The 27,759-nt window shown below is 55.3% G+C and overlaps 1 long non-coding RNA gene across 2 annotated transcripts in view; it reads right to left on the reverse strand.

The window, feature by feature from the left end:
• Nucleotides 1–8,602: 8,602 nt before the first annotated feature.
• The window catches only part of LOC140399717 (uncharacterized), a 31,693-nt gene continuing 12,536 nt past the window's right edge, over nucleotides 8,603–27,759 (reverse strand). Inside the window, exons 5-7 of one of the 2 annotated variants that reach the window (XR_011937810.1) lie at nucleotides 11,174–11,307; nucleotides 10,732–10,838; nucleotides 8,607–8,737 (exon numbers count right to left, since the gene is read on the reverse strand). This is a non-coding gene — a long non-coding RNA (uncharacterized lncRNA). Of the gene's footprint in view, nucleotides 8,738–10,731; nucleotides 11,308–27,759 lie in introns of both variants that reach the window. The other variant, XR_011937809.1, reaches the window with a different exon arrangement.

Genomic DNA, 27,759 nt, shown 5'->3' on the forward strand with positions numbered 1-27,759 from the left:
AGAGGGACTGAGAGGGAGAGGGGCTGAGAGGAACCGGGACTGAGAGGGAGAGAGGCTGAGAGGGAGAGAGAGATTGAGAGGCTGAGAGGGAGAGAGACTGAGAGGGAGAGAGAGGCTGAGGGAGAGAGAGGCTGAGAGGGAGAGGGACAGATAGGGAGAGGGACTAAGGGAGAGGGACTGAGAGGGAGAGAGACTGAGAGGCAGAGAGGCTGAGAGGGAGAGAGGCTGAGAGGGAGAGGGACTGAGAGGGAGAGAGATGCTGAGAATGAGAGAGGAATTGAGAGGGAGAGACTGACAGAGAGAGAGACAGAGAGGGAGAGAGGGAGAAAGACTGAGAGGAAGGGAGTGTGAGAGGATGAGAGGGAGAGAGACTGAGAGGCAGAGAGGGAGAGAGACTGAGAGGGAGAGAGAGGCTGAGAGGGAGAGAGGATGAGAGATGGAGAACAGAGAGGGAGAAAGACTGAGAGGAAGAGAGAGTGAGAGGCTGAGAGGGAGGGAGACTGAGGGAGAGGGACGTCGAGGGAGAGAGGCTGAGAGGGAGAGAGACAGATAGGGAGAGAGAAATTGAGAGGGAGAGAGACTGAGAGGGAGAGGGACTGAGAGGGAGAGAGGGACTTAGAGGGAGAGAGACTGAGAGGGAAAGAGACTGAGAGGGAGAGAGACAGAGAGGGAGAGGGACTGAGGGAGAGGAACTGAGAGGGAGAGGGGCTGAGAGGAAGAGGGACTGAGAGAGAGAGAGAGGCTGAGAGGGAGAGAGACATGGAGGGAGAGAGAGACTGAGGGAGAGAGAGGCTGAGAGGGATAGTGACTGAGAGGGAGAGAGAGACTGAGAGGGTGAGAGGGAGAGATACTGAGAGGGAGAGAGACTGAGAGGGAGAGAGAGACTGAGGGAGAGAGAGGCTGAGAGGGAGAGGGACAGAGAGGGAGAGGGACGAAGGGAGAGGGACTGAGAGGGTGAGAGACTGAGAGGGAGAGAGACTGAGAGGGAGAGAGAATGACAGGGAGAGAGACTGAGAGGGAGAGAGACTGAGAGGGAGAGAGACTGAGAGGGAGAGAGACTGAGAGGGAGACTGAGAGGGAGAGAGACAGAGAGGGAGGGGGACTGAGGGAGAGGGACTGGGAGGGAGAGGGACTGAGAGGTAGAGGGACTGAGAGGGAGAGAGGCTGAGAGCGAGAGAGACTAAGAGGGAGAGAGACTGAGAGGGTGAGAGAGGCTGAGAGGGAGAGAGACTGAGGGAGAGGGACTGAGAGGGAGAGAGACTGAGAGGGAGAGAGAGGCTGAGAGGGAGAGAGGAAGAACGTCTGAGAGGGAGAGAGGCTGAGGGAGAGGGACGTAGAGGGAGAGAGGCTGAGAGGGTGAGAGACAGATAGGGAGAGAGAGACTGAGAGGGAGAGGGACTGAGGGAGAGGGACTGAGAGGGAGAGAGGCTGAGGGAGAGGGACGTCGATGGAGAGAGGCTGAGAGGGAGAGAGCCTGAGAGGGAGAGAGACTGAGAGGGAGCGATACAGATAGACAGAGAGGGAGAGAGAAATTGAGTGGGAGAGAGACTGCGAGGGAGTGGGGCTGAGAGGGAGAGAGGCTGAGAGAGGGACTGGGAGGGTGAGAGACTGAGAGGGAGAGAGACAGAGAGTGAGAGGGACTGAGGGAGAGGGACTGAGAGGAAGAGGGGCTGAGAGGAAGAGGGACTAAGAGGGAGAGAGGCTGAGAGGGAGAGAGAGGCTGAGAGGGAGAGAGGATGAGAGATGGAGAACAGAGAGGGAGAAAGTGAGAGGAAGAGAGGGTGAGAGGCTGAGAGGGAGGGAGACTGAGGGAGAGGGACGTCGCGGGAGAGAGGCTGAGAGGGAGAGAGACAGATAGGGAGAGAGAAATTGAGAGGGAGAGAGACTGAGAGGGAGAGGGACTGAGAGGGAGAGAGGGACTTAGAGGGAGAGAGACTGAGAGGGAGAGAGACTGAGAGGGAGAGAGACAGAGAGGGAGAGGGACTGAGGGAGAGGAACTGAGAGGGAGAGGGGCTGAGAGGAAGAGGGACTGAGAGAGAGAGAGAGGCTGAGAGGGAGAGAGACAGAGAGGGAGAGAGAGACTGAGGGAGAGAGAGGCTGAGAGGGATAGTGACTGAGAGGGAGAGAGAGACTGAGAGGGTGAGAGGGAGAGATACTGAGAGGGAGAGAGACTGAGAGGGAGAGAGAGACTGAGGGAGAGAGAGGCTGAGAGGGAGAGGGACAGAGAGGGAGAGGGACGAAGGGAGAGGGACTGAGAGGGTGAGAGACTGAGAGAGAGAGAGACTGAGAGGGAGAGAGAATGACAGGGAGAGAGACTGAGAGGGAGAGAGACTGAGAGGGAGAGAGACTGAGAGGGAGAGAGACTGAGAGGGAGACTGAGAGGGAGAGAGACAGAGAGGGAGGGGGACTGAGGGAGAGGGACTGGGAGGGAGAGGGACTGAGAGGTAGAGGGACTGAGAGGGAGAGAGGCTGAGAGCGAGAGAGACTAAGAGGGAGAGAGACTGAGAGGGTGAGAGAGGCTGAGAGGGAGAGAGACTGAGGGAGAGGGACTGAGAGGGAGAGAGACTGAGAGGGAGAGAGAGGCTGAGAGGGAGAGAGGAAGAACGTCTGAGAGGGAGAGAGGCTGAGGGAGAGGGACGTAGAGGGAGAGAGGCTGAGAGGGTGAGAGACAGAGAGGGAGAGAGAGACTGAGAGGGAGAGGGACTGAGGGAGAGGGACTGAGAGGGAGAGAGGCTGAGGGAGAGGGACGTCGATGGAGAGAGGCTGAGAGGGAGAGAGCCTGAGAGGGAGAGAGACTGAGAGGGAGCGATACAGATAGACAGAGAGGGAGAGAGAAATTGAGTGGGAGAGAGACTGCGAGGGAGTGGGGCTGAGAGGGAGAGAGGCTGAGAGAGGGACTGGGAGGGTGAGAGACTGAGAGGGAGAGAGACAGAGAGTGAGAGGGACTGAGGGAGAGGGACTGAGAGGAAGAGGGGCTGAGAGGAAGAGGGACTAAGAGGGAGAGAGGCTGAGAGGGAGAGAGACTGAGAGGGAGAGAGACTGAGTGAGAGATAGAGACTGAGAGGGTGAGAGGGAGAGAGACTGAGAGGGAGAGAGACTGAGAGGGAGAGAGTGACTGAGGGAGAGACAGGCAGAGAGGGAGAGGGACAGAGAGGAAGAGGGACTAAGGGAGAGGGACTGAGAGGGTGAGAGACTGAGAGGCAGAGAGGCTGAGAGGGAGAGAGACTGAGAGGGTGAGAGAGACTGAGAGGGTGAGAGACTGAGAGGGAGAGAGACTGAGAGGGAGAGAGACTGAGAGGGTGAGAGACTGAGAGGGAGAGATACTGAGAGGGAGAGAGACTGAGAGGGAGAGAGACTGAGAGGGAGAGAGAGACTGAGAGGGAGAGAGACTGAGAGGGAGAGAGACTGAGAGGGTGAGAGAGACTGAGAGGGTGAGAGACTGAGAGGGAGAGAGACTGAGAGGGAGAGAGACTGAGAGGGAGAGAGACTGAGAGGGTGAGAGAGACTGAGAGGGTGAGAGACTGAGAGGGAGAGAGACTGAGAGGGAGAGAGACTGAGAGGGAGAGAGACTGAGAGGGAGAGAGAGACAGAGAGGGTGAGAGACTGAGAGGGAGAGGGACTGAGAGGGAGAGAGACTGAGAGGGAGAGAGACTGAGAGGGAGAGAGACTGAGAGGTTGAGTGAGACTGAGAGGGAGAGAGACTGAGAGGGAGACTGAGAGGGAGAGAGACAGAGAGGGAGGGGGACTGAGGGAGAGGGACTGAGAGGGAGAGGGACTGAGAGGGAGAGGGACTGAAAGGGAGAGAGGCTGAGAGGGAGAGAGACTGAGAGAGAGACTGATGGTGGGAGAGCGGCTGAGAGGGAGAGGGACAAAGAGCGAGAGGGACTGAGAGAGAGGGACTGAGAGGGAGAGAGACTGAGAGGGAGAGAGAGGCTGAGAGGGAGAAAGGGAGAAAGACTGAGAGGGCGAGAGGCTGAGGGAGAGGGACGTAGAGGGAGAGAGGGACTGAGAGGGAGAGAGACTGATAGGGAGAGAGACAGAGAGGGAGAGAGAGACTGAGAGGGAGACGGACTGAGGGAGAGGGACTGAGAGGGAGAGAAGCTGAGGGAGAGGGACGTCGAGGGAGAGAGGCTGAGAGGGAGAGAGACTGAGAGGGAGAGCGGCTGAGAGGGAGCGAGACAGAGACAGAGAGGGAGAGAGAATTGAGAAGGAGAGAGGCTGAGAGGGAGAGAGGGACTGAGGGAGAGGGACTGAGAGGGAGAGGGGCTAAGAGGAAGAGGGACTGAGAGGGAGAGGCTGAGAGGGAGAGAGACTGAGAGAGTGAGAAACTGAGAGGGAGAGAGACTGAGAGGGAGAGAGAAACTGAGAGTGTGAGAGGGAGAGAGACTGAGAGGGAGAGAGACTGAGAGGGAGAGAGAGACTGAGGGAGAGAGAGGCTGAGAGTGAGAGGGACAGAGAGGGAGAGGGACTAAGGGAGAGGGACTGAGAGGGAGAGAGACTGAGAGGCAGAAAGGCTGAGAGGGAGATAGACTGAGAGGGTAAGAGAGGCTGAGAGGGAGAGAGAGGCTGAGGAGAGAGGAATTGAGAGGGAGAGAGACTGAGAGAGAGAGAGACAGAGAGGGAGAGAGGGGGAAAGACTGAGAGGGAGGAAGAGGGGGAGAGGCTGAGAGGGAGAGAGGGTGAGCGGTTGAGAGGGAGAGCGGCTGAGAGGGAGAGAGGGTGAGAGGCTGAGAGGGAGAGAGGCTGAGAAGGAGAGAGTCTGAGAGGGAGAGAGGGCGAGAGGGAGAGAGGCTGAGAGGGAGAGCGGCTGAGAGGGAGAGAGGGTGAGAGGCTGAGAGGGAGAGAGGCTGAGAGGGAGAGAGGCTGAGAGGGAGAGAGACTGAGAGGGAGAGAGGCTGAGAGGGAGAGAGGCTGAGAGGGAGCGGAACAGAGGGGGAGAGAGACAGAGAGAGGTAGAGAGACAGAGAGGAGAGAGACTGAGAGAGAGGGAGAGAGACTGAGAGAGAGGGAGAGAGACTGAGAGAGAGGGAGAGAGACTGAGAGTGGGACAAGCAGAAACTCAGTTAAATTCGATTCAAATGGTCCCCTGGACTTTCACAAGGAACCGTGACATTAATCACAGTTACACACGGGCACCGTGCGATTGGGAAATTCTCTGATTCAATGGAAGCCTCTCTTTCCACTGACAGTGGGGCGGGGGGGGGGGGGGGTGGGGGCTGGAGACTTTGGAGAACTCAGCGAGCTGAATTAACCCCCCACCTCTCCCCACACACACGCACCCCCCTCCCCATCACTTCACTAATCAGTCCGTCTTCAGCACAGGAGATATTCCGGGATTAAAGACAGTCCCTTACACAGCCTCACATTTACAACTTCAATTCCAGCTCCTCGGCAACATGATGGACGTCGACACGTTCATGGTTACATGTTGCAGTGCGCACAGCAGGATCCCACAGAAAATAAACATGATGGAGACAGGAGCCCAGCCCAGATCCTGCGGCTCTCTGAACAACCCCTCCCCCCACCCCCACCCCCACCCCCACACACCCCACCCCCACACACACACCCCACCCCCACACACCCCACCCCCACACACACACCCCACCAACACCCCCACACACCCCACCCCCACTCACACACACATTCCCCACCTTAACCAGCCTCCCCATTCAAATAACGACAAATCACATTGGTGTTTTTATCATTTTATTGGAAGAGGAAATATAGAGGGGAATAGCTGGAGAGGGAGGCTCGGTGAGGGGAGGGGGATGCGGTGGGGAAGAGTGAGACTGGGAATTTATCCCACACCCCCTCTCTTTCCCTCTGGAGGCATTTTCAAATCGACTGTCTCAGGACAGGACAGGGCTGTCTCAGGACATTTTCAAATCGACTGTCTCAGGACAGGACAGGGCTGTCTCAGGACACTTTCAAATCGACTGTCTCAGGACAGGACAGGGCTGTCTCAGGACATTTTCAAATCGACTGTCTCAGGACAGGGCTGTCTCAGGACATTTTCAAATCGACTGTCTCAGGACAGGACAGGGCTGTCTCAGGACATTTTCAAATCGACTGTCTCAGGAGGGAGAGAGACTGAGAGGTTGAGAGAGACTGAGAGGCTGAGAGGGAGAGAGAGGCTGAGAGGGAGAGAGAGGCTGAGAGAGAGAGAGAGACTGAGAGGGTGAGGCTGAGAGGGAGAGATAGACATAGAGGCAGAGAGAGGCTGAGAGGGAGAGAGACTGAGAGGGCGAGAGAGACTGAGAGGGAGAGAGATTGAGAGGATGAGAGAGACTGAGAGGGAGAGAGAGACTGAGAGGGAGAGAGAGGCTGAGAGGGAGAGAGAGGCTGAGAGGGAGAGAGACTGAGAGGGTGAGAGAGGCTGACAGGGAGAGAGGCTGAGAGGGAGAGAGAGACTGAGAGGGAGAGAGAGGCTGAGAGGGAGAGAGACTGAGAGGGTGAGAGAGGCTGAGAGGGAGAGAGAGGCTGAGAGGGTGAGAGAGGCTGAGAGGGAGAGAGATTGAGAGGGAGAGAGACTGAGAGGGAGAGAGAGGCTGAGAGGGAGAGTGACTGAGAGGGAGAGAGAGGCTGAGAGGGTGAGAGAGGCTGAGAGGGAGAGAGATTGAGAGGGAGAGAGGCTGAGAGGGAGAGAGGCTGAGAGGGCGAGAGAGACTGAGGGTGAGAGAGGCTGAGAGGGAGAGAGAGACTGAGAGGTTGAGAGACTGAGAGGGTGAGAGAGGCTGAGAGGGAGAGAGAGACTGAGAGGGAGAGAGATTGAGAGGGAGAGAGAGGCTGAGAGGGAGAGAGACTGAGAGGGTGAGAGAGGCTGTGAGGGTGAGAGAGGCTGAGAGGGAGAGAGACTGAGAGGGAGAGAGACTAAGAGGGAGAGAGATTGAGAGGGAGAGAGAGACTGAGAGGGAGAGTGACACATAGAGGGAGAGAGAGGCTGAGAGGGTGAGGGAGACTGAGAGGGAGAGAGAGGCTGAGAGGGAGAGAGACAGAGCGAGAGAGAGACTGAGAGGGAGAGAGATTGAGAGGGTGAGAGAGGCTCAGAGGGAGAGAGAGGCTGAGAGGGTGAGGGAGACTGAGAGGGAGAGAGAGGCTGAGAGGGAGAGACTGAGAGGGAGAGACTGAGAGGGTGAGAGACTGAGAGGGAGAGAGAGAGGGAGAGACTGAGAGGGTGAGAGATTGAGAGGGAGGGAAAGGCTGAGAGGGGGAGAGGCTTTGAGGGAGCGGGAGAGGCTGAGAGAGGGAGAGACTGAGAGGGAGAGAGAGAGAGAGTGAGAGACTGAGAGGGAGGGAGAGACTGAGAGGGTGAGAGATTGAGAGGGAGAGACTGAGAGGGAGAGAGAGGGTGAGAGACTGAGAGGGTGAGAGACTGAGAGGGAGAGAGAGACTGAGAGGGAGAGAGAGGCTGAGAGGGAGAGAGACTGAGAGGGTGAGGGTCTGAGAGGGATGGAGAGACTGAGAGGGTCACACACAGGAATCGAACAATCACTACCACAGCAAACTGAATTCAAATGGCCCCGTCAATTTCATTTCACCCTCACATTTAAATCTCGGCCTAAAACACAGGCTTTATTCCAGAATTATCCCCGCTTCAAGTTAAGGGACTATAATTCGAGATTGCTTTACAGTCGATGGATTCATTATTAAAGTGACCCCACTGTTGTTTCATTTCCGGAATTCTGCAGGCAACTTGTGCACGGGGAGATCTCCAAAATGGTGACACTTTCCAAATTGAGTTCCGAGTTTCTGATGGTGGATTTCTCCCTCAGCGGCTATGAGATCTGGCTGAATATCCCGTCAGTGCAGCAGGAAGGGTTCATTAACTCCCTCGTTCGCAACCACTCAAGTTTAAAACTTTTACATTCGAGACCTTCAAACCCACTTTGCAGTCTGTGAGCTATTTCATTGTTTTTTTTAAAGAAGTAGGGACTGTAGATTTATTTATTTATTTTTATAAATTTAGAGTGCCCAATTCATTTTTTCCAATTCGGGGACAATTCCGTGTGGCCAGTCCCCCGAGCCTGCACATCTTTGGGTTGTGGGGGCGAAACCCACGCAAACACTGGGAGAGCTATTTTATTGTAAGAGTTGTGGTCACTGTTGCTGCGCGTAAAAGGCCACAGGCCTGTGAGTGAACACAAGATCCCACAGCGGCAGCTACCTGGACCTAACCGATGGGACACTGTCCTTCCTCCCCCCCCCCTCACACCTGCTGGGTGCCCCATTCCCCACTGCACCTAACAACCCCACCCCCACCGCCGTGTCATGTGAAAGACTTAAACTGCCTCTTAAAGTGAAGAAAAACCTTTCTAAAACGAAATCCATTGGCACACAGAAAGATCCCAGAAGGTGCAGTCGGCAGTGTTGAGTGTCGTTTACATTTGCTACCAGGTTGCAGCGAGTGGCTGAAACCGTGAAATCGTCCCCCCCCCCTCTCCCCTCCCCCCCTATCCCCTACCCCACCACAAATACCCGGGACGCTCAGAATTAATATAACCTCTGTTATTTTGGAACAATATTTGACAGCTTCATATTCCAGATTTGTATTTTACTCTTTGCCGCCCATCAAAGGGTTAATTTGTTTGTGTCTAAGTGCAAGGCCGGGGCAGCAATAAAGAGACAACTCACGTGAGTGCGGCCTGTGGAGTAGGCCTCAGTCCATCCACTTGTCCTCTGGAGAATAGCCTTTGTCCAAAGATTCCTGGTCGCATTGCAGTCTTCAAAGTTCAAATTCCTGGGAAAAGAGGGAGAAAATTAACTAAAACGCAGGAAAATGTTTAAACTTGTAGCACAGCAAGAGGCCAAGATTCCCCCTCTCAGTCACACACACTCTCAGCAACATCCACCTACAATAATCTCAGTTATAAACCACAGGATAAAAATGATTGAGAGATAGTTACCGTTTCCCTTGTGTTTCTCTTTCTCTCTCTCTCTCTCGCTATCTCATTCGGTCTCTCTATCCCTCTCATTCATATTTCTGTCTCCCTCGTTATCCCTCATCACCCTCCCAGCATTTATTTCTATTTATTTCTCTAATCAGGGTATCCCCAGAAAGATGTGATGAGACTCCCCATTGCAGTTTGTGGGGTGGTTTTCTTCGATTAAAGGTTTAAAGAGACACTAAAAAGCTGGAGAGAAATGGACAGATAGAGGCAGAAAGCAGGGGAGACAGAGAGAGAGAGAGAGGCAAGAATGGAACGAAGACAGAAAGGGAGAGAAAGCCTCTCTTTTTCACGACCTCCCTCTCCCTCCACCCTCTCTTTCTTTCTCCTCTCCCTCTCTCTAATCTCCATTACCCCCCAGCCCCACACTCTTTCTGTACTCTCTCTCTCTTTCTCACTCTCATTCTAATAGTTGGGAAGGAGAACGGAAGAGAGACAGGGTCACACACAGGAATCCAACATTCATAACCACAGCAAACTGAATTCAAATGACCTCCTGCGAATTTAATTTCACCCTCATACTTTACCAGGATGTTGCCTGGAATGGAGAGTAGGTCTTACGAGGAAAGGTTGAGGGTGCTAGGCCTTTTCTCATTAGAACGGAGAAGGATGAGGGGTGACTTGGTAGAGGTTTATGAGATGATCAGAGGAATAGATAAGAGTAGACAGTCAGAGACTTTTCCCCCGGGTGGAACAAACCATTACAAGGGGACATAAATTTAAGGTGAAAGGTGGAAGATATAGGAGGGATGTCAGAGGTAAGTTCTTTACCCAGAGAGTAGTGGGGGCATGGAATGCACTGCCTGTGGAAGTAGTTGAATCGGAAACATTCGGGACCTTCAAGCAGCTATTGGATAGTTACATGGATTACGGTTAAATGATATAGTGTAGATTTATTTGTTCTTAAGGGCAGCACGGTAGCATTGTGGATAGCACAATTGCTTCATTGCTCCAGGGTCCCAGGTTCGATTCCAGCTTGGATCACTGTCTGTGCGGAGTCTGCACATCCTCCCCGTGTCTGCGTGGGTTTACTCCGGGTGCTCCGGTTTCCTCCCACAGTCCAAAGATGTGCGGGTTAGGTGGATTGGCCATGAAAAATTGCCCTTAGTGTCCAAAATCGCCCCTTGTGTTGGGTGGAGGTGTTGAGTTTGGGTAGGGTGCTCTTTCCAAGAGCCAGTGCAGACTCAAAGGGCCGAATGGCCTCCTTCTGCACTGTAAATTCAATGATAATCTATGATTAATCTAGGACAAAGGTTCGGCACAACATCGTGGGCCGAAGGGCCTGTTCTGTGCTGTATTTTCTAAAAAAAAAACTTGTGTCTCGGCCTAAAACACAGGCTTCATTCCAGAATTATACCCGCTTCAAGTTAAGGGACTTTAATTCCGGGCAATCGAGATTACTTTACAGTCAATGGATTCAATTTAAAAGTGACCCCACTATCGTTAATTTTGTGAATTCTGAAGGCAACCTGTGCACAGGGAGAGCCCAACAAATGATGACCACTTTCAAAATTGAGTTCAGAGTTTCTGATCTGAGATTTCTCTCGCTCTCTCTCCCAGATTGCAGAGATTGGCTGAAACAGTGAAATGACACCCCCCCCCCCCACCCCCCACCCCCAGCAGCCCACCCCTGGGATGCTCAGAATTAATATAACCCCTGTCATTTTGGAACAAAATTAGACAGCTTCATATTCCAGATTTGTATTTTACTCTTTGCCGCCCACCAAAGGGTTAATGTGTTTGTGTCTAAGTGCAAGGCCGGGGTGGCAATAAAGAGACAACTCACGTGAGTGCGGCCTGTGGAGTAGGCCTCAGTCCATCCACTTGTCCTCTGGAGAATAGCCTTTGCCCCAAGATTCCTGCTCACATTGCAGTCTTTCACAATTCAAATTCCTGGGAAAAAGAGGGAGAAAATTAACTAAACCACTGGAAAAGATTGAAACTATTTAATACAGCGAGAGCCCAGGGTCCCCTTTTCAGTTTTACAACTCCTCAGCAACATCCGAATACAAATAAGTCACAGCTTTCAACCAGAGGTTAAAAAAGATTGAGAGACAATTAATACTCAAAATCTTTTTATTGTCACAATTAGGCTTACATTAATACTGCAATGAAGTTACTGTGAAAATCCCCTTCTCTTGTGTTTCTCGCAGTCTCTCTGTACCTCTTATACATATTTATGTCTCCCTCCCTCACTCTCTTTGATCCCTCCAATATTAAAATTAAACCTCAGTCAGGGTAATAACCCGGGTGAAGCCTGCGGAACAGGCCTCAGCCAGCGCTCCCTCGGGAAGAATTCACACTCCCTCGTCCTCCTCACTGGATTCCCAACCTCCTTCCAGTTTTCCAAATAAAGATGCCTCTGGAGAAAAAAAGGAGATAAAATTGGTTATAAAGACAATAACAGGGACATTTAAAAAAATATACAAAACAGCACAACAGGAGTCCAACATTTCTAATCTCGAGCCAATCAGCAACATGTCAACACCCAAAATGCACAGCTCAAAACAGACAGATTGACACACCCAGCGACACACACACACACACACTGAAGCAGAGGGGTAATGTTTTCAGTGTCGTGGGTTTTTGGTTTGAGAACTGAAGTCCCTCAGACACAGATATATCTCAGTGAGCTGTGAGCAGACTCCACCCCTAGTCTCTGCCATGTGTGGAATGTCTGTCTCAGAGGACAGCTCTCTATTGACATGTAAATGAGTGACAAGAGATGCTGATCTCCTTGCTGCTCAGCCCCACACACACAGAATGTGACTTCAGTGAAACCTTGGCCTTCCCCACACCAGTGTTGTTAACTGAGCAGGCCGGAAAATGGGATTAAATGTAATTATTAGACAGGGACGTTCTTATTTTTTCTACCCAAGTGCATAACCTCACATTTATCCATGTTATACTGCATCTGCCCTATCTCTCTTTCACTCATTCCCCTCCCAATAGGATTGAATCATAATTTAAAATAGTATTAGGAAATGATTAGAAACAGTTTGGACTGAGATCTCCTCAGTGACCTGTGTGCAGTCCCCACCCCCGACTTTCTGTCAGGAATGTCCCCCTCGGTGTGTTTCCCGTGTCTGCAAAGGTAACACTTGTCCTGTCTATGGTTATGTTAATTCAGCAGATAACAACAGATTCAGCAATGTCCTGTCCTTATTTCTGTCTTTGTTTCACATTTGATTCCCTCTGAATTTCTGACCTGTTGGGAATAACCATTCGTCTGTCGCCTTAGGAAGGCTTTCCATAGAATGAGTAAAAACCAGCAAGAAATCACAGAATGTGAGTTAAACACAACTTCATTTCTGCTCCCATTTAGAGAGAAGATTCCTGGGCAGACAAACAAAGCTCATTGCAAAGTTTCACTTCATATTTTACTTGTTGTTCACAGGCAGATTTTTCACTGAAATCTTCTGATGTCAATTCCTGAGATTAGAATTTATAAAGAAACAATTTGGATTGAATGAAAACGGTCAGTTTGATAACCCTAATGTCCTGAATGCCTCACGTCCTGGCACCCTCACACCATCACACCCTCATGTGCCCTAATCCTCACATCCTGACCCACTCACGTCCCCGAAACCTCAGATCCTGACCCGCTGTGTACCTCTTTCTCTGTGTGTATCCCTCACTCTCTCCGTGTGCCCACCTCTCTCTGCCCCTCTCTCCCACTGTGTCCCTGTTGCTCTCAAAGTGTCCTCTCACTCTATCCCTCTCTTTCACTGTCTACCTCTTTCTCTGTGCGTCACTTTCTCTGTCGCTCTCTCCCTTAATGACAGATAGAGTCAGGCAGTCAGAGAGAGGTAGAGACAGACCGACTGGGGGAGAGAGAGAGACAGACAGAGACAGACAAAGTCAGAAGGTCAGAGAGAGACAGACAGATAGAGTCAGGCAGTCAGAGAGAGAGACAGAATGAGAAACTGCGCAGAGACAGAGGGAGAGAGAGAGGCAAAGAGAGAGACAGAGTCAGGCAGTCAGATAGGTATTGACAGAACGAGAAAATGACGCAGACACAGAGTGACAGAGAGACAGCCACAGGGAAAAATGCAAAGTCATCACGTCGCTGCCCTCTTTCCACTATGGAAATCAGCTGTCCATTCCTTCAGGAGACTTTTTATAATCGCCACCCAGAATTCATTTCTATTCCCAAATCAGGGAATCCCCACAGGGTGTGACAGAGACCCCCATCCCCACCCCCATGTCTCCTGTTTCCCTCACTCTCCCCTTTCTCTCTCTTCAACAATTTCTCTCATTCTGGGTGAATGATGGAGGCTGAGGGAGAGAGACTGAGAGGGAGAGAGACTGAGAGGGAGAGAGAGACTGAGAGGGTGAGAGAGACTGAGATGGAGAGAGACTGAGATGGGGAGAGACTGAGATGGTGAGAGACTGAGAGGGAGAGAGACTGAGAGGGTGAGAGGCTGAGAGGGAGAGAGAGACTGAGAGGGAGAGAGACTGAGAGGGAGAGAGACTGAGAGGGAGAGAGGGACTGAGCGAGAGGGACTGAGAGTGAGAGGGACTGAGGGAGAGGGACTGAGAGGGAAAGGGACTGAGAGGGAGAGGGACTGAGGGGAGAGAGACAGAGAGGGAGAGAGACTGAGAGGGAGAGAGGGAGAAAGACTGAGAGGGAGAGAGAGACTGAGAGGGAGAGAGACTGAGAGGGAGAGAGACTGAGGGGAGAGAGACAGAGAGGGAGAGATACTGAGAGGGAGAGAGAATGAGAGGGTGAGAGACTGAGAGGGAGAGAGACTGAGATGGTGAGAGGCTGAGAGGGAGAGAGACTGAGAGGGAGAGAGACTGAGAGGAAGAGAGAGACTGAGAGGGAGGGAGACTGAGAGGGAGAGAGACTGAGAGGGTGCGAGACTGAGAGGGAGAGAGACTGAGAGCGAGAGAGGCTGAGAGGGAGAGCGACTGAGAGGGAGAGAGACTGAGAGGGAGACAGAGACTGAGAGGGAGAGGGACAGAGAGGGAGAGGGACTAAGGGAGAGGGACTGAGAGGGAGAGAGACTGAGAGGGAGAGAGACTGAGAGGGAGAGAGACTGAGGGGAGAGAGACAGAGAGGGAGAGAGACTGAGAGGGAGAGAGAATGAGAGGGTGAGAGACTGAGAGGGAGAGAGACTGAGATGGTGAGAGGCTGAGAGGGAGAGAGACTGAGAGGGAGAGAGACTGAGAGGAAGAGAGAGACTGAGAGGGAGGGAGACTGAGAGGGAGAGAGACTGAGAGGGTGCGAGACTGAGAGGGAGAGAGACTGAGAGCGAGAGAGGCTGAGAGGGAGAGCGACTGAGAGGGAGAGAGACTGAGAGGGAGACAGAGACTGAGAGGGAGAGGGACAGAGAGGGAGAGGGACTAAGGGAGAGGGACTGAGAGGGAGAGAGACTGAGAGGCAGAGAGGCTGAGTGGGAGAGAGACAGAGAGGGAGAGAGACTGAGAGGGTGAGAGAGGCTGAGAGGGAGAGCGACTGAGAGGGAGAGAGACTGAGAGGGAAGAAGAGACTGAGAGGGAGAGAGACAGAGTGGGAGAGTGGCTGAGAGGGAGAGGGACAAATAGGGAGAGGGACTGAGGGAGAGGGACTGAGAGGGAGAGAGACTGAGAGGGAGAGAGAGGCTGAGAGGGAGAGGGACTGAGGGAGAGGGACTGAGAGGGAGAGAGGCTGAGGGAGAGGGACGTCGAGGGAGAGAGGTTGAGAGGGAGAGAGAGACTGAGAGGGAGAGAGGCTGAGAGGGATCGAGACGGAGAGACAGAGAGGGAGAGAGAAATTGAGAGGGAGAGAAACTGAGAGGGAGAGGGGCTGAGAGGGAGAGAGGCTGAGAGGGAGAGGGGGACTGAGAGGGAGAGAGGCAGAGAGGGAGAGAGACTGAGAGGGAGAGATACAGAGAGGGAGAGAGACTGAGAGGGAGAGAGACAGAGAGGGAGAGGGACTGAGGGAGAGCGACTGAGAGGGAGAGGGGCTGAGAGGAAGAGGGACTGAGAGGGAGAGAGGCTGAGAGGGAGGGAGACTGAGAGGGTGAGAGACTGAGAGGGAGAGAGGCTGAGAGGGAGAGAGAGATTGAGAGGGAGAGAGATTGAGAGGGAGAGAGACTAAGAGGGAGAGAGAGACTGAGAGGGTGAGAGAGACTGAGAGGGTGAGAGACTGAGCAGGAGCGAGACTGAGAGGGAGAGAGACTGAGAGGGAGAGAGAGACTGAGAGGGAGAGAGACTGAGAGGGAGAGAGACTGAGAGGGTGAGAGAGACTGAGAGGGAGAGAGACTGAGAGGGAGACTGAGAGGGAGAGAGATAGAGAGGGAGGGGGACTGAGGGAGAGGGAGAGAGGGAGAGGGACTGAGAGGGAGAGGGACTGAGAGGGAGAGAGGCTGAGAGGGAGAGAGACTGAGAGGGATAGAGACTGAGAGGGTGAGAGAGGCTGAGAGGGAGAGAGACTGAGAATGAGAGAGAGGCTGAGAAGGAGAGAGGAATTGAGAGCGAGAGAGACAGAGAGGGAGAGAGGAATTGAGAGGGAGGGAGACTGAGAGAGAGAGAGACAGAGAGGGAGAGAGGGAGAAAGACTGAGAGGAAGGGAGTATGAGAGGATGAGAGGGTAGAGAGACTGAGACGCAGAGAGGGAGAGAGGCTGAGAGGGAGAGAGAAGCTGAGAGGGAGGGAGGCTGAGAGAGACAGGGACAGAGAGGGAGAAAGACTGAGAGGAAGAGAGGGTGAGAGGCTGAGAGGGAGGGAGACTGAGGGAGAGGGACGTCGAGGGAGAGAAGCTAGAGAGGGAGAGAGACTGAGAGGGAGAGAGGCTGAGAGGGAGCGAGACAGAGAGACAGAGAGGGAGAGAAATTGAGAGGGAGACTGATAGGGAGAGGGACTGAGAGGGAGAGAGGCTGAGAGGGAGAGAGGGACTGAGAGGGAGAGAGACTGAGAGGGAGAGAGACTGAGAGGGAGAGAGACAAAGAGTGAGAGGGACTGAGTGAGAGGGACTGAGAGGGAGAGGGGCTGTGAGGTAGAGGGACTGAGAGGGAGAGAGGCTGAGAGGGAGAGAGACTGAGAGGGTGAGAGACTGAGAGGGAGAGAGGCTGAGAGTGAGAGAGAGATTGAGAGGGAGAGAGGCTGAGAGGGAGAGAGACTGAGAGGGAGAGAGAGACTGAGAGGGTGAGAGGTAGAGAGACTGAGAGGGAGAGAGACTGAGCGGGAGAGAGAGACTGAGGGAGAGAGAGGCTGAGAGGGAGAGGGACAGAGAGGGAGAGGGACTAAGAGAGAGGGAGAGAGACTGATAGGCAGAGAGGCTGAGAGGGAGAGAGACTGAGAGGGTGAGAGAGACTGAGAGGGCGAGAGACTGAGAGGGAAAGAGACTGAGAGGGAGAGAGACCGAGAGGGAGAGAGACTGTGAGGGAGAGAGACTGAGAGGGAGAGAGAGACTGAGAGGGAGAGAGACTTAGAGGTAGAGAGACTGAGAGGACGAGAGAGACAGAGAGGGGGGAAACTGAGAGGGAGACTGAGAGGGAGAGAGACAGAGAGGGAGGGGGACTGAGGGAGAGGGACTGAGAAGGAGAGGGACTGAGAGGCAGAGGGACTGAGAGGGAGGGAGGCTGAGAGGGAGAGAGACTGAGAGGGAGAGAGGGAGAAAGACTGAGAGGGAGAGTGGCTGAGGGAGAGGGACGTAGAGGGAGAGAGTCTGAGAGGGAGAGAGACAGAGAGGGAGAGAGAGACTGAGAGGGAGAGGGACTGAGGGAGAGGGACAGAGAGGGAGAGAGGCTGAGGGGGAGAGGGACAAAGAGGGAGAGGGACTGAGGGAGAGGGACTGAGACGGAGAGAGACTGAGAGGGAGAGAGAGGCTGAGAGGGAGAGAGGGAGAAAGACTGAGAGGGAGAGAGGCTGAGGGAGAGGGATGTAGAGGGAGAGAGGCTGAGAGGGAGAGAGACAGAGAGGGAGAGAGAGACTGAGAGGGAGAGGGACAGAGGGAGAGGGACAGAGAGGGAGAGAGGCTGAGTGAGAGGGACGTCGAGGAAGAGAGGCTGAGAGGGAGAGACTGAGAGGGAGAGAGGATGAGAGGGAGCGAGACAGAGAGACAAAGAGGGAGAGAGGAATTGAGAGGGAGAGAGACTGAGAGGGAGAGGGGCTGAGGGAGAGGGACTGAGAGGGAGAGGGGCTGAGAGGAACCGGGACTGAGAGGGAGAGAGGGAGAGAGAGATTGAGAGGGAGAGAGACTGAGAGGGAGAGAGACTGAGGGAGAGAGAGACTGAGAGGGTGAGAGGGAAGAGAGACTGAGAGGGATAGAGACTGAGAGGGAGAGAGAGGCTGAGGGAGAGAGAGGCTGAGAGGGAGAGGGACAGATAGGGAGAGGGACTAAGGGAGAGGGACTGGGAGGGAGAGAGACAGAGAGGCAGAGAGGCTGAGAGGGAGAGAGACTGAGAGGGTGAGAGAGGCTGAGAGGGTGAGAGACTGAGAGGGAGAGAGATGCTGAGAATGAGAGAAGAATTGAGAGGGAGAGACTGAGAGAGAGAGAGACAGAGAGGGAGAGAGGGAGAAAGACTGAGAGGAAGGGAGTATGAGAGGGTAGAGAGACTGAGAGGCAGAGGGAGAGAGGCTGAGAGGGAGAGAGAAGCTGAGAGGGTGGGAGGCTGAGAGAGACAGGGACAGAGAGGGAGAAAGATGAGAGGAAGAGAGGGTGAGAGGCTGAGAGGGAGGGAGACTGAGGGAGAGGGACGTCGAGGGAGAGAAGCTGAGAGGGAGAGAGACTGAGAGGGAGAGAGGCTGAGAGGGAGCGAGACAGAGAGACAGAGAGGGAGTGAGAAATTGAGAGGGAGAGAGACTGATAGGGAGAGGGACTGAGAGGGAGAGAGGCTGAGAGGGAGAGAGGGACTGAGAGGGAGAGAGACTGAGAGGGAGAGAGACTGAGAGGGAGAGAGACAAAGAGTGAGAGGGACTGAGTGAGAGGGACTGAGAGGGACAGGGGCTGTGAGGTAGAGGGTCTGAGAGGGAGAGAGGCTGAGAGGGAGAGAGGCTGAGAGTGAGAGAGAGATTGAGAGGGAGAGAGGCTGAGAGGGAGAGAGACTGAGAGGGATAGAGAGACTGAGAGGGTGAGAGAGACTGAGGGAGAGAGAGGCTGAGAGGGAGAGGGACAGAGAGGGAGAGGGACTGATAGGCAGAGAGGCTGAGAGGTAGAGAGACTGAGAGGGTGAGAGAGACTGAGAGGGAGAGAGACAAAGAGTGAGAGGGACTGAGTGAGAGGGACTGTGAGGTAGAGGGGCTGTGAGGTAGAGGGACTGAGAGGGAGAGAGGCTGAGAGGGAGAGAGACTGAGAGGGTGAGAGACTGAGAGGGAGAGAGGCTGAGAGTGAGAGAGAGATTGAGAGGGAGAGAGGCTGAGAGGAAGAGAGACTGAGAGGGAGAGAGAGACTGAGAGGGTGAGAGGGAGAGAGACTGAGAGGGAGAGAGACTGAGCGGGAGAGAGAGACTGAGGGAGAGAGAGGCTGAGAGGGAGAGGGACAGAGAGGGAGAGGGACTGATAGGCAGAGAGGCTGAGAGGGAGAGAGACTGAGAGGGTGAGAGAGACTGAGAGGGAGAGAGACTGAGAGGGAGAGACACTGTGAGGGAGAGAGACTGAGAGGGAGAGAGAGACTGAGAGGGAGAGAGACTTAGAGGTAGAGAGACTGAGAGGGTGAGCGAGACTGAGAGGGGGAAACTGAGAGGGAGACTGAGAGGGAGAGAGACAGAGAGGGAGGGGGACAGAGGGAGAGGGACTGAGAGGGAGAGGGACTGAGAGGCAGTGGGACTGAGAGGGAGGGAGGCTGAGAGGGAGAGAGACTGAGAGGGAGAGAGGGAGAAAGACTGAGAGGGAGAGAGGCTGAGAGAGAGGGACGTAGAGGGAGAGAGGCTGAGAGGGAGAGAGACAGAGAGGGAGAGAGAGACTGAGAGGGAGAGGGACTGAGGGAGACGGACAGAGAGGGAGAGAGGCTGAGGGGGAGAGGGACAAAGAGGGAGAGGGACTGAGGGAGAGGGACTGAGAGGGAGAGAGACTGAGAGGGAGAGAGAGGCTGAGAGGGAGAGAAGAAGGAAGACTGAGAGGGAGAGAGGCTGAGGGCGAGGGACGTAGAGGGAGAGAGGCTGAGAGGGAAAGAGACAGAGAGGGAGAGAGAGACTGAGAGGGAGAGGGACTGAGGGAGAGGGACAGAGAGGGAGAGAGGCTGAGGGAGAGGGACGTCGAGGAAGAGAGGCTGAGAAGGAGAGAGACAAAGAGGGAGAGAGGAATTGAGAGGGAGGGAGACTGAGAGGGAGAGGGGCTGAGGGAGAGGGACTGAGAGGGAGAGGGGCTGAGAGGAACCGGGACTGAGAGGGAGAGAGGCTGAGAGGGAGAGAGAGATTGAGAGGGAGAGAGGCTGAGAGTGAGACAGACTGAGAGGGTGAGAGAGACTGAGATGGTGAGAGACTGAGAGGGAGAGAGACTGAGAGGGAGAGAGAATGAGAGGGAGAGAGACTGAGAGGGAGAGAGACTGAGAGGGAGAGAGACTGAGAGAGAGAGACTGACAGGGAGAGAGACTGAGAGGGAGAGAGACTGAGAGGGAGAGAGCCTGAGAGGGAGACTGAGAGGGAGAGAGACAGAGAGGGAGGGGGACTGAGGGAGAGGGACTGGGAGGGAGAGGTACTGAGAGGGTGAGAGAGGCTGAGAGGGAGAGAGACTAAGAGGGAGAGAGACTGAGAGGGTGAGAGAGGCTGAGAGGGAGAGAGACAGAGTGGGAAAGATGCTGAGAGGGAGAGGGACAAAGAGGGAGAGTGACTGAGGGAGAGGGACAGAGACTTAGAGGTAGAGAGACTGAGAGGGCGAGAGAGACTGAGAGGTGGAAACTGAGAGGGAGACTGAGAGGGAGAGAGACAGAGAGGGAGGGGGACTGAGGGAGAGGGACTGAGAGGGAGAGGGACTGAGAGGCAGAGGGACTGAGAGGGAGGGAGGCTGAGAGGGAGAGAGACTGAGAGGGAGAGAGGGAGAAAGACTGAGAGGGAGAGAGGCTGAGGGAGAGGGACGTAGAGGGAGAGAGGCTGAGAGGGAGAGAGACAGAGAGGGAGAGAGAGACAGAGAGGGAGAGGGACTGAGGGAGAGGGACAGAGAGGGAGAGAGGCTGAGGGGGAGAGGGACAAAGAGGGAGAGGGACTGAGGGAGAGGGACTGAGAGGGAGAGAGACTGAGAGGGAGAGAGAGGCTGACAGGGAGAGAGGGAGAAAGACTGAGAGGGAGAAAGGCTGAGGGTGAGGGACGGAGAGGGAGAAAGGCTGAGAGGGAAAGAGACAGAGAGGGAGAGAGAGACTGAGAGGGAGAGGGGCTGAGGGAGAGGGACAGAGAGGGAGAGAGGCTGAGGGAGAGGGACGTCGAGGAAGAGAGGCTGAGAGGGAGAGAGACTGAGAGGGAGAGAGGATGAGAGGGAGCGAGACAGAGAGACAAAGAGGGAGAGAGGAATTGAGAGGGAGAGGGACTGAGAGGGAGAGAGATGCTGAGAATGAGAGAGGAATTGAGAGGGAGAGACTGAGAGAGAGAGAGACAGAGAGGGAGAGAGGGAGAAAGACTGAGAGGAAGGGAGTGTGAGAGGATGAGAGGGAGAGAGACTGAGAGGCAGAGAGGGAGAGAGACTGAGAGGGAGAGAGAGGCTGAGAGGGAGAGAGGATGAGAGATGGAGAACAGAGAGGGAGAAAGACTGAGAGGAAGAGAGGGTGAGAGGCTGAGAGGGAGGGAGACTGAGGGAGAGGGACGTCGAGGGAGAGAGGCTGAGAGGGAGAGAGACAGATAGGGAGATAGAAATTGAGAGGGAGAGAGACTGAGAGGGAGAGGGGCTGAGAGGGAGAGAGGCTGAGAGGGAGAGAGGGACTTAGAGGGAGAGAGACTGAGAGGGAGAGAGACTGAGAGGGAGAGAGACAGAGAGGGAGAGGGACTGAGGGAGAGGAACTGAGAGGGAGAGGGGCTGAGAGGAAGAGGGACTGAGAGAGAGAGAGAGGCTGAGAGGGAGAGAGACAGAGATGGAGAGAGAGACTGAGGGAGAGAGAGGCTGAGAGGGATAGTGACTGAGAGGGAGAGAGAGACTGAGAGGGTGAGAGGGAGAGATACTGAGAGGGAGAGAGACTGAGAGGGAGAGAGAGACTGAGGGAGAGAGAGGCTGAGAGGGAGAGGGACAGAGAGGGAGAGGGACGAAGGGAGAGGGACTGAGAGGGTGAGAGACTGAGAGGGAGAGAGACTGAGAGGGAGAGAGAATGACAGGGAGAGAGACTGAGAGGGAGAGAGACTGAGAGGGAGAGAGACTGAGAGGGAGAGAGACTGAGAGGGAGACTGAGAGGCAGAGAGACAGAGAGGGAGGGGGACTGAGGGAGAGGGACTGGGAGGGAGAGGGACTGAGAGGTAGAGGGACTGAGAGGGAGAGAGGCTGAGAGCGAGAGAGACTAAGAGGGAGAGAGACTGAGAGGGTGAGAGAGGCTGAGAGGGAGAGAGACTGAGGGAGAGGGACTGAGAGGGGGAGAGACTGAGAGGGAGAGAGAGGCTGAGAGGGAGAGAGGAAGAACGTCTGAGAGGGAGAGAGGCTGAGGGAGAGGGACGTAGAGGGAGAGAGGCTGAGAGGGTGAGAGACAGAGAGGGAGAGAGAGACTGAGAGGGAGAGGGACTGAGGGAGAGGGACTGAGAGGGAGAGAGGCTGAGGGAGAGGGACGTCGATGGAGAGAGGCTGAGAGGGAGAGAGCCTGAGAGGGAGAGAGACTGAGAGGGAGCGATACAGATAGACAGAGAGGGAGAGAGAAATTGAGTGGGAGAGAGACTGCGTGGGAGTGGGGCTGAGAGGGAGAGAGGCTGAGAGGGAGAGAGGGACTGGGAGGGTGAGAGACTGAGAGGGAGAGAGACAGAGAGTGAGAGGGACTGAGGGAGAGGGACTGAGAGGAAGAGGGGCTGAGAGGAAGAGGGACTAAGAGGGAGAGAGGCTGAGAGGGAGAGAGACTGAGAGGGAGAGAGGGAGAAAGACTGAGAGGGAGAGAGGCTGAGAGAGAGGGACGTAGAGGGAGAGAGGCTGAGAGGTAGAGAGACTGAGAGGGTGAGCGAGACTGAGAGGGGGAAACTGAGAGGGAGACTGAGAGGGAGAGAGACAGAGAGGGAGGGGGACAGAGGGAGAGGGACTGAGAGGGAGAGGGACTGAGGGGCAGTGGGACTGAGAGGTAGGGAGGCTGAGAGGGAGAGAGACTGAGAGGGAGAGAGGGAGAAAGACTGAGAGGGAGAAAGGCTGAGAGAGAGGGACGTAGAGGGAGAGAGGCTGAGAGGGAGAGAGACAGAGAGGGAGAGAGAGACTGAGAGGGAGAGGGACTGAGGGAGACGGACAGAGAGGGAGAGAGGCTGAGGCGGAGAGGGACAAAGAGGGAGAGGGACTGAGGGAGAGGGACTGAGAGGGAGAGAGACTGAGAGGGAGAGAGAGGCTGAGAGGGAGAGAAGAAGAAAGACTGAGAGGGAGAGAGGCTGAGGGCGAGGGACGTAGAGGGAGAGAGGCTGAGAGGGAAAGAGACAGAGAGGGAGAGAGAGACTGAGAGGGAGAGGGACTGAGGGAGAGGGACAGAGAGGGAGAGAGGCTGAGGGAGAGGGACGTCGAGGAAGAGAGGCTGAGAAGGAGAGAGACAAAGAGGGAGAGAGGAATTGAGAGGGAGTGAGACTGAGAGGGAGAGGGGCTGAGGGAGAGGGACTGAGAGGGAGAGGGGCTGAGAGGAACCGGGACTGAGAGGGAGAGAGGCTGAGAGGGAGAGAGAGATTGAGAGGGAGAGAGGCTGAGAGGGAGACAGACTGAGAGGGTGAGAGAGACTGAGATGGTGAGAGACTGAGAGGGAGAGAGACTGAGAGGGAGAGAGAATGAGAGGGAGAGAGACTGAGAGGGAGAGAGACTGAGAGGGAGAGAGACTGAGAGAGAGAGACTGACAGGGAGAGAGACTGAGAGGGAGAAAGACTGAGAGGGAGAGAGCCTGAGAGGGAGACTGAGAGGGAGAGAGACAGAGAGGGAGGGGGACCGAGGGAGAGGGACTGGGAGGGAGAGGTACTGAGAGGGTGAGAGAGGCTGAGAGGGAGAGAGACTAAGAGGGACAGAGACTGAGAGGGTGAGAGAGGCTGAGAGGGAGAGAGACAGAGTGGGAAAGATGCTGAGAGGGAGAGGGACAAAGAGGGAGAGTGACTGAGGGAGAGGGACAGAGACTTAGAGGTAGAGAGACTGAGAGGGCGAGAGAGACTGAGAGGGGGAAACTGAGAGGGAGACTGAGAGGGAGAGAGACAGAGAGGGAGGGGGACTGAGGGAGAGGGACTGAGAGGGAGAGGGACTGAGAGGCAGAGGGACTGAGAGGGAGGGAGGCTGAGAGGGAGAGAGACTGAGAGGGAGAGAGGGAGAAAGACTGAGAGGGAGAGAGGCTGAGGGAGAGGGACGTAGAGGGAGAGAGGCTGAGAGGGAGAGAGACAGAGAGGGAGAGAGAGACTGAGAGGGAGAGGGACTGAGGGAGAGGGACAGAGAGGGAGAGAGGCTGAGGGGGAGAGGGACAAAGAGGGAGAGGGACTGAGGGAGAGGGACTGAGAGGGAGAGAGACTGAGAGGCAGAGAGAGGCTGAGAGGGAGAGAGGGAGAAAGACTGAGAGGGAGAAAGGCTGAGGCTGAGGGACGTAGAGGGAGAAAGGCTGAGAGGGAAAGAGACAGAGAGGGAGAGAGAGACTGAGAGGGAGAGGGACTGAGGGAGAGGGACAGAGAGGGAGAGAGGCTGAGGGAGAGGGACGTCGAGGAAGAGAGGCTGAGAGGGAGAGAGACTGAGAGGGAGAGAGGATGAGAGGGAGCGAGACAGAGAGACAAAGAGGGAGAGAGGAATTGAGAGGGAGAGAGACTGAGAGGGAGAGGGGCTGAGGGGGAGGGACTGAGAGGGAGAGGGACTGAGAGGGAGAGGGGCTGAGAGGAACCGGGACTGAGAGGGAGAGAGGCTGAGAGGGAGAGAGAGATTGAGAGGCTGAGAGGGAGAGAGACTGAGAGGGAGAGAGAGGCTGAGGGAGAGAGAGGCTGAGAGGGAGAGGGACAGATAGGGAGAGGGACTAAGGGAGAGGGACTGAGAGGGAGAGAGACTGAGAGGCAGAGAGGCTGAGAGGGAGAGAGGCTGAGAGGGAGAGGGACTGAGAGGGAGAGAGATGCTGAGAATGAGAGAGGAATTGAGAGGGAGAGACTGACAGAGAGAGAGACAGAGAGGGAGAGAGGGAGAAAGACTGAGAGGAAGGGAGTGTGAGAGGATGAGAGGGAGAGAGACTGAGAGGCAGAGAGGGAGAGAGACTGAGAGGGAGAGAGAGGCTGAGAGGGAGAGAGGATGAGAGATGGAGAACAGAGAGGGAGAAAGACTGAGAGGAAGAGAGGGTGAGAGGCTGAGAGGGAGGGAGACTGAGGGAGAGGGACGTCGAGGGAGAGAGGCTGAGAGGGAGAGAGACAGATAGGGAGAGAGAAATTGAGAGGGAGAGAGACTGAGAGGGAGAGGGACTGAGAGGGAGAGAGGGACTTAGAGGGAGAGAAACTGAGAGGGAGAGAGACTGAGAGGGAGAGAGACAGAGAGGGAGAGGGACTGAGGGAGAGGAACTGAGAGGGAGAGGAGCTGAGAGGAAGAGGGACTGAGAGAGAGAGAGAGGCTGAGAGGGAGAGAGACAGAGAGGGAGAGAGAGACTGAGGGAGAGAGAGGCTGAGAGGGATAGTGACTGAGAGGGAGAGAGAGACTGAGAGGGTGAGAGGGAGAGATACTGAGAGGGAGAGAGACTGAGAGGGAGAGAGAGACTGAGGGAGAGAGAGGCTGACAGGGAGAGGGACAGAGAGGGAGAGGGACGAAGGGAGAGGGACTGAGAGGGTGAGAGACTGAGAGGGAGAGAGACTGAGAGGGAGAGAGAATGACAGGGAGAGAGACTGAGAGGGAGAGAGACTGAGAGGGAGAGAGACTGAGAGGGAGAGAGACTGAGAGGGAGACTGAGAGGGAGAGAGACAGAGAGGGAGGGGGACTGAGGGAGAGAGACTGGGAGGGAGAGGGACTGAGAGGTAGAGGGACTGAGAGGGAGAGAGGCTGAGAGCGAGAGAGACTAAGAGGGAGAGAGACTGAGAGGGTGAGAGAGGCTGAGAGGGAGAGAGACTGAGGGAGAGGGACTGAGAGGGAGAGAGACTGAGAGGGAGAGAGAGGCTGAGAGGGAGAGAGGAAGAACGTCTGAGAGGGAGAGAGGCTGAGGGAGAGGGACGTAGAGGGAGAGAGGCTGAGAGGGTGAGAGACAGAGAGGGAGAGAGAGACTGAGAGGGAGAGGGACTGAGGGAGAGGGACTGAGAGGGAGAGAGGCTGAGGGAGAGGGACGTCGATGGAGAGAGGCTGAGAGGGAGAGAGCCTGAGAGGGAGAGAGACTGAGAGGGAGCGATACAGATAGACAGAGAGGGAGAGAGAAATTGAGTGGGAGAGAGACTGCGAGGGAATGGGGCTGAGAGGGAGAGAGGCTGAGAGAGGGACTGGGAGGGTGAGAGACTGAGAGGGAGAGAGACAGAGAGTGAGAGGGACTGAGGGAGAGGGACTGAGAGGAAGAGGGGCTGAGAGGAAGAGGGACTAAGAGGGAGAGAGGCTGAGAGGGAGAGAGAGGCTGAGAGGGAGAGAGGATGAGAGATGGAGAACAGAGAGGGAGAAAGTGAGAGGAAGAGAGGGTGAGAGGCTGAGAGGGAGGGAGACTGAGGGAGAGGGACGTCACGGGAGAGAGGCTGAGAGGGAGAGAGACAGATAGGGAGAGAGAAATTGAGAGGGAGAGAGACTGAGAGGGAGAGGGACTGAGAGGGAGAGAGGGACTTAGAGGGAGAGAGACTGAGAGGGAGAGAGACTGAGAGGGAGAGAGACAGAGAGGGAGAGGGACTGAGGGAGAGGAACTGAGAGGGAGAGGGGCTGAGAGGAAGAGGGACTGAGAGAGAGAGAGAGGCTGAGAGGGAGAGAGACAGAGAGGGAGAGAGAGACTGAGGGAGAGAGAGGCTGAGAGGGATAGTGACTGAGAGGGAGAGAGAGACTGAGGGGGTGAGAGGGAGAGATACTGAGAGGGAGAGAGACTGAGAGGGAGAGAGAGACTGAGGGAGAGAGAGGCTGAGAGGGAGAGGGACAGAGAGGGAGAGGGACGAAGGGAGAGGGACTGAGAGGGTGAGAGACTGAGAGGGAGAGAGACTGAGAGGGAGAGAGAATGACAGGGAGAGAGACTGAGAGGGAGAGAGACTGAGAGGGAGAGAGACTGAGAGGGAGAGAGACTGAGAGGGAGACTGAGAGGCAGAGAGACAGAGAGGGAGGGGGACTGAGGGAGAGGGACTGGGAGGGAGAGGGACTGAGAGGTAGAGGGACTGAGAGGGAGAGAGGCTGAGAGCGAGAGAGACTAAGAGGGAGAGAGACTGAGAGGGTGAGAGAGGCTGAGAGGGAGAGAGACTGAGGGAGAGGGACTGAGAGGGGGAGAGACTGAGATGGAGAGAGAGGCTGAGAGGGAGAGAGGAAGAACGTCTGAGAGGGAGAGAGGCTGAGGGAGAGGGACGTAGAGGGAGAGAGGCTGAGAGGGTGAGAGACAGAGAGGGAGAGAGAGACTGAGAGGGAGAGGGACTGAGGGAGAGGGACTGAGAGGGAGAGAGGCTGAGGGAGAGGGACGTCGATGGAGAGAGGCTGAGAGGGAGAGAGCCTGAGAGGGAGAGAGACTGAGAGGGAGCGATACAGATAGACAGAGAGGGAGAGAGAAATTGAGTGGGAGAGAGACTGCGTGGGAGTGGGGCTGAGAGGGAGAGAGGCTGAGAGGGAGAGAGGGACTGGGAGGGTGAGAGACTGAGAGGGAGAGAGACAGAGAGTGAGAGGGACTGAGGGAGAGGGACTGAGAGGAAGAGGGGCTGAGAGGAAGAGGGACTAAGAGGGAGAGAGGCTGAGAGGGAGAGAGACTGAGAGGGAGAGAGGGAGAAAGACTGAGAGGGAGAGAGGCTGAGAGAGAGGGACGTAGAGGGAGAGAGGCTGAGAGGTAGAGAGACTGAGAGGGTGAGCGAGACTGAGAGGGGGAAACTGAGAGGGAGACTGAGAGGGAGAGAGACAGAGAGGGAGGGGGACAGAGGGAGAGGGACTGAGAGGGAGAGGGACTGAGGGGCAGTGGGACTGAGAGGTAGGGAGGCTGAGAGGGAGAGAGACTGAGAGGGAGAGAGGGAGAAAGACTGAGAGGGAGAAAGGCTGAGAGAGAGGGACGTAGAGGGAGAGAGGCTGAGAGGGAGAGAGACAGAGAGGGAGAGAGAGACTGAGAGGGAGAGGGACTGAGGGAGACGGACAGAGAGGGAGAGAGGCTGAGGCGGAGAGGGACAAAGAGGGAGAGGGACTGAGGGAGAGGGACTGAGAGGGAGAGAGACTGAGAGGGAGAGAGAGGCTGAGAGGGAGAGAAGAAGAAAGACTGAGAGGGAGAGAGGCTGAGGGCGAGGGACGTAGAGGGAGAGAGGCTGAGAGGGAAAGAGACAGAGAGGGAGAGAGAGACTGAGAGGGAGAGGGACTGAGGGAGAGGGACAGAGAGGGAGAGAGGCTGAGGGAGAGGGACGTCGAGGAAGAGAGGCTGAGAAGGAGAGAGACAAAGAGGGAGAGAGGAATTGAGAGGGAGTGAGACTGAGAGGGAGAGGGGCTGAGGGAGAGGGACTGAGAGGGAGAGGGGCTGAGAGGAACCGGGACTGAGAGGGAGAGAGGCTGAGAGGGAGAGAGAGATTGAGAGGGAGAGAGGCTGAGAGGGAGACAGACTGAGAGGGTGAGAGAGACTGAGATGGTGAGAGACTGAGAGGGAGAGAGACTGAGAGGGAGAGAGAATGAGAGG

The sequence above is a fragment of the Scyliorhinus torazame genome, chromosome 23 (genome assembly GCF_047496885.1).
Source record: "Scyliorhinus torazame isolate Kashiwa2021f chromosome 23, sScyTor2.1, whole genome shotgun sequence".
Taxonomy (NCBI): Eukaryota; Metazoa; Chordata; class Chondrichthyes; order Carcharhiniformes; family Scyliorhinidae; genus Scyliorhinus; species Scyliorhinus torazame.